General features: G+C 42.2%; 1 pseudogene across 1 annotated transcript in view; it reads right to left on the bottom strand.

Annotated features, from left to right (window-relative positions):
* Positions 1-5,551: 5,551 nt before the first annotated feature.
* Positions 5,552-6,000, bottom strand: part of LOC309557603 (catenin alpha-2-like) — a 745,623-nt pseudogene continuing 745,174 nt past the window's right edge. Inside the window, exon 7 of the transcript XR_014226146.1 lies at positions 5,552-5,802. The product of XR_014226146.1 is annotated as a catenin alpha-2-like (transcript). The remainder of the gene's footprint in view (positions 5,803-6,000) is intronic.

Here is a 6,000-nt window from a genome sequence, read left to right as displayed (position 1 = left end):
AATGCGCTTCAGGAAGAATGGTCAAACATTCCCATAGACACACTCCTAAACCTTGTGGACAGCCTTCCCAGAAGAGTGGAAGCTGTTATAGCTGCAAAGGTGGGCCAACCTAATAATAAACCACACGGATTAAGACTGGGATGACATTAAAGTTCATGTGCTTGAAAAGGCAGGTGTCCCAATACTTTTGACAATATAGTGTATAAGTGCGGTACAAATAAAGCTTTCTCGTAATTTTCATGTCCCGCCAAACATGGGGCCAAATGGGCAAAAGTTTGGGTTCATACCTGGTATCTATCCATCCATCCATGCATTTAGTATCTATCGATCTATCTATCTATCTATCTATCTATCTATCTATCTATCTATCTATCTATCTATCTATCTATCTATCTATCTATCTATCTATCTATCTATCTATCTATCTATCTATCTATCTATCTATCTATCTATCTATCTATCTATCTATCTATCTATCTATCCAGCATCCATCTATCTATCTATCTACAAATATTTTGTTCTGGAATCCATTAGGTTAACCTCTAAAATGAAGAATTTATGAAATAAGTACAGATGACATTTCCAGAGGTGTTTAATTCAACAACCCCCCACACACAGGCTAAAAATTCACAGAAAATCAAAATGCAACAGATGCATTGGAGATAATAATTGGCACATATTTCCATCAGAGGCTTATTAATATTAGCGTTCATCTTGGGTGCAGATCAAGCTTGTTATAGAGGATCGGGGTGTATTTACAGCTTTCTCTCTCATTTTCAGTCAGAATGTAAAAAAGAAGTTAACGAAAACAGTAATTAAAAAAGGACCCCCCCCCCAAACTATCCCTGTCTGCAGGGCTATAGTCCATTGTTGGAGCCTATAACACATGACCTTTAGTGATTAAGGCAGCACACCTCTGCAAGGATTCCCAATGTTTTAAATATATATATATATATATATATATATATATATATATATATATATATATATATTACTGTTTCTGAGTTTACTTTGAATAGTAAAACAATGTGTAAAAAGCCTATATGAGATGAGTGCTGTTCTACTGATGATGGCATAAAAACATGTGTTTTAGAACTACATGGGAAAATTCAACGGTACAGTGGAGAAGTCCTTTATCTCCGTTGACTGTCAGTCCTGATGACCACTGTCAATAGAACATTTCAATTTTGAGTTTCCACCAGAACAGGAATTGAGTGGAAGTCTTTTTATGGGGATATGTATTCAGGTGACTGTCTAAAAGGTAGTTTCCCTCCCTTTTGTAGGGGCCTCTTCCGACTCCCTCTTGTGCCGACATGACATGAAGTCAATAGGACCTTAATGGGAAAGTCAGTGGGTGTTTTACCACGTGGCACAAATTGAAAGGGAAAAGGCATAACAACTTTCCCTATAAGCATTTATAAAATAGTAATCTTTATTTGCAACAACCTAGTATTCTTCTTATGCATTTAAACAACAATACACATATGAAGAGACAAGAACTCACTGCTCAAGGTGGTGTAATTGCCTGATGACTCACACCGGTGCATGCCCGGCTCACCTCCGTGAAAACTTGATAAAGGAAAAGGAATTGGCAGCACTCCAGGTTGAGTCAAAATCCAGATTTATTGACTGGATATCCAAATATGACAATCGTGACAAGGTAGACGCGTTTCACACACTGACTGTGTGCTTAATCATTAGGCTTAATGATTAAGCACACAGTCAGTGTGTGAAACGCGTCTACCTTGTCACGGTTGTCATATTTGGATGTCCAGTCAATAAATCTGGATTTTGACTCAACCTGGAGTGCTGCCAATTCCTTTTCCTTTAACAATACACATATAATGGCAACACAAAGAGGAGCAAACATGCAGGGCTTACATACAGATGTTTGCTTGAGGCATGCATCCTTAAGAATCTGAATTTTTCTGAGATATTCTCCCAGGATGCTTTATAAGCTCATCCACCTTGTGGTCTTTCTCCCACTAGCCAGAGCACTAAGTGTTTGGCCGGTGACCTTCCCTACACCACAGACTCTTACTCTGTCATGTTTGTTTCTTACTCCAAGGTGTCTGCCTGAACTTTGACTTCATCTGGAACCTGACCCTGATTTTGTACATGAACTCTCGCCAACAGAAGAGTTCCTTTTACTATCTCTAACTCCCCACACTGCAGGTACAATCTTTGTGTCCCTGAAATACATTTTATATATTGTATTTATACAGTATATCCCCTCTGTATCCAAGATGGCCAACACATTCTCGAAAGAACTCTGTGTCCAATTAGCCACAGGCTGTCCTAAGATTGCCTTAGGAGTCTATAGCAGAGCACACATTAATCTGATGCCGGGCTCCCTCTAGTGCCAGTGATCATGTCACTTGGTTTACTACTACCAGATAACCTGCTGATTGATCCACCATTGGATCACCAATTCACTTCCTGTCCTGCTGCCTAAGGGAACAGAGGCACCACTCTTTGGGTTCAGTGGCAGCAGCAGCTGATCACCTGCCTACATGTGTGGCATGAAGTTTCCTTTCTTTCCACGTGTGCCTTACTTAGTCTCTGCAGAGATGCGATGTGGGTTTGCATTGATGGGAAAATGAAGCTTGCCTCCAAATTGATCAGGGCTTGAAATGCTGAAGCTGATCAAGTGCTGAAGTGGGCTTTGCCCCCCATTATTCCAGTGGTGCCCCCAAGGATCAGTGACATTGGTATTAGGTAGAAAGTATATAAAGAGGGGCTGAGGGGCAGCGTGCAGCCTTGGTGGTGCTAAGTTGGCATCACACTAAAGACGTCAGTTCTTTCCTAAAACATCAATGATTCCAGGAAAGTCACACAGCAGCTCTGCCTGGGACAACCACATTAAATTATTTTCACCCTTATGTAGGGGTTACTGTGAGGAGATAAAGAACTAAGTGTCTGTGCTCAGGCTGAACGTCCAAATCAAATGTTATATGAATAAAGCCGACACACAAAAAAGCTTCTTCCACGCTATGATGAAGGCTTAAAGCTGAAACGCATCAGCATTTGTCATGTTGTCACCGCTATCCATGCTGGAATAAAGAATTTTACTTGGAAGAAGCTTTTTTGTGTGCCGGTTTTCTAAAATTTTCTCGGACCCATGAAAAAATCGGACCTCGTCACTTCAGGTGGCCCTACGTCATGAAACAGCTGATGGGAGTCTCAAGTGCGCATGCGCACAAGACATTATCTTGGTTTGGTAAAATTATAACACATAGTGGGCAGTTGACTGAGAGGAGGCGGGGCTGAGGTGGGACGGAAGACACCGCCGCGTCATCTGCAGAGCTGAATAGAGGAGGCGGGACGGAGGTGCGGCCGTGTAATAAATGCAGGACTTTAGCGACTCCTTATGTTTTATTATCGTTAGTAATTATTGTATTATTTATCCTTAGGATTTCATAACATTTAGTATTTCTATAATACAAAATAAGAAATACTAAATGTAATGAAATCCTAAGGATAAATAATACAATAATTACTAAAGATAATAAAACAGAAGGAGTCGCTTAAGCCCTGCATTTATTACACGGCTGCACCTCCATCCCGCCTCCTCTAGTCAGCTCTGCATATGTGCCTCCGTCCCTGTAATGTCTCGATGATGCGGCGGTGTCCTCGGTCGCACCTCAGCCCCGCCTCCTCTCAGTCAGCTGTCCGTTCTCTGTTATAATTTTGCCAAACCTCGAAAAATGTCTTCTGCGCATGCGCACGGATGACTCCCATCAGCTGTTTTGTGATGCTCTGTCACCGGAAGTGACGAGGTACGATTTTTTCACGGGTCCGACAAAATTTTACAACACCGGCTTTATTCATATAACAATAATCAGTACGTCTTGATAGGGAGTTCAACCTTAGCTTACTGGACTTGGCAAAAACTCACTTTGCAAAGAACACCTTAACCGCTTGCCGACTGCTCACAGTATATTTACTGTGGCAGTCGGCCCCTCACAGGCAGAGTGACGTAGGTCTACGTCGCTCGCCTGTGAGGCTCTGGGGAGCGAGCGCGCGCCCGCGGAGGCGCGCTCCCGCTCCCGCGCGGTCACAGACCCCCCTGCGCGTGTGACCAGCGGACCCGATGTCCGCCGGTCACTCGGCGATCGGCGGGGGAGAAGGAGAATGTCAGGCAGCTTGTGTAAACAAGCCACCTGTCATTCTCCTCGCTGTAAAAACACTGATCACTCGGATCTAGTATGTAGATCCGTTGATCAGTGTCCTTACAGCTCAAGCCACAGCCAATCACAGTAGAAAGCACGCCCCTAGGCACACACACAGCCCCTCCCTCCCAAATAAAGTTAACCCCTTCACTACCAGTGTATTTTTACAGTAACAGTGCATATATATAGCACTGATTACTGTAGAAATGTCACTGGTAACCCCAAAAGTGTCAAAAATGTCAGTCAAGGGTCCGATCTGTCCGCCCCAATGTCGCAGTACCGCAAAAAAAATCGCAGATCGCCGCCATTACACGTTAAAAAAAAAAACACCAAAAATGACAGAAATCTTTCCCTTTGTTAGTAAACGCGATAACTTTTGCGCAAACCAATCAAAATACGCTTTTTGTGATTTTTTTTACCAAACATAGGTAGCATAAAACAAATTGGCCAAAAATTTTAAAAAATTTTGATTTTTACATTTTTTTTTGGGGGAATTTCAATAAAAAAATGTGAAAAATATTGTTATTTTTGCAAAATGTACGCTCTTTTTTTGTTTATAGCGCAAAAAGTAAAAATCGCACGGGTGATCAAATACCACCAAAAGAAAGCTCTGTTTGTGGGAAAAGAAGGACGCCAAATTTGTTTAGATACAGCATCGCACGACCGCGCAATTGTCTGTTAAAGTCACGCAGTGCCGAATCGCAAAATACCCCCTGGTCGTTTAGCAGGAAAATCCTCCGGGGCTTAAGTGGTTAAACACATACAAGAAGAAAACAAACAAAGAAAAAAAAGAAAAGACAGTTCGCCCCAAATTTGGATGATGAAAGTTAACAGAGCTTTTCCCCATTTACTAAGCTAAGGTAACATCTCTGCAAAGTGAGCCGCCTCCTTGCCTTAAGGAAATCAACCCCTTAATCTCTATGATATAACCTGTACAAGGGTGGAATGTGTCAGGGTGGGTGCTCCCATGCGGAGCTGTGGTGTGCTTTCTTTGCAGTCAATAAAGTTTTAAGAAATAACTAATTTTATTGGATTCTGGTTCCTTCTGCGAACTACTTTGTCACCACTGTGCCCTGTACTGTCGTAGCAGTTGGCGGCAAGAACTGCAAAGTGAGGTGGTGATAGGTTATTGGACAGACCCAAAAGTCTAGAATAGCCAAAATATGCATAACCCTTTAATTGAGTGAAAATTTGTCTTGTCACCCACTGCCAGTGAAGTAAGTAGAGAACATCTTCTTTTACAGAGTTCCTTTTACCTAAATGTTTTCATTACAGTATATCGACAGGCTTACTTTAGGTAATTCTTATTGATCTGTTAGCTTTTCCGTCACGTAACTGCCTACATAATCTGCATTTTATTAATGTGACAACAATATGAGTCATCCTGCGTCATCCAATCTGTACTAAAAAGGTAAAGCTGACTTACATTGTTCATGTACTCGCTCAACAGGTCTTGAAGAGCTTGACGCACGGCGTTGCATTCGGCCACGATTCTCTCCCTCCTGTCGTCCCTTGTGCACGAGGAGTCTGCCATCAGGGCTGCCCCACTGATGATACTCTCCAGCCGCTCTTCTAGAGGCGGGCGGAAGCGGGCCTCACTGAAAGTCATTGGGTCAAGAATGATCTTGTTCTGTAGGACCAATAAAGCAGAAAATAATTAAGACCAGAATTTCTTTACAAGAAAACTACTTTACAGCAATTTATTTCTACATGCACTCCATCATTGACATTTATCAGGAGACAACAGTGGAAAACATCTGCATAATCATCACTTGCATGGCCACTTGAAGTCTGCATCAGAAGCTCAGAGATGGAGGGAGAAGGAAAT

The sequence above is a fragment of the Pelophylax lessonae genome, assembly GCF_965119305.1.
Source record: "Pelophylax lessonae genome assembly, chromosome: 1".
Lineage (NCBI taxonomy): Eukaryota > Metazoa > Chordata > Amphibia > Anura > Ranidae > Pelophylax > Pelophylax lessonae.
This window is presented reverse-complemented; position numbering and strand designations above follow the sequence as displayed.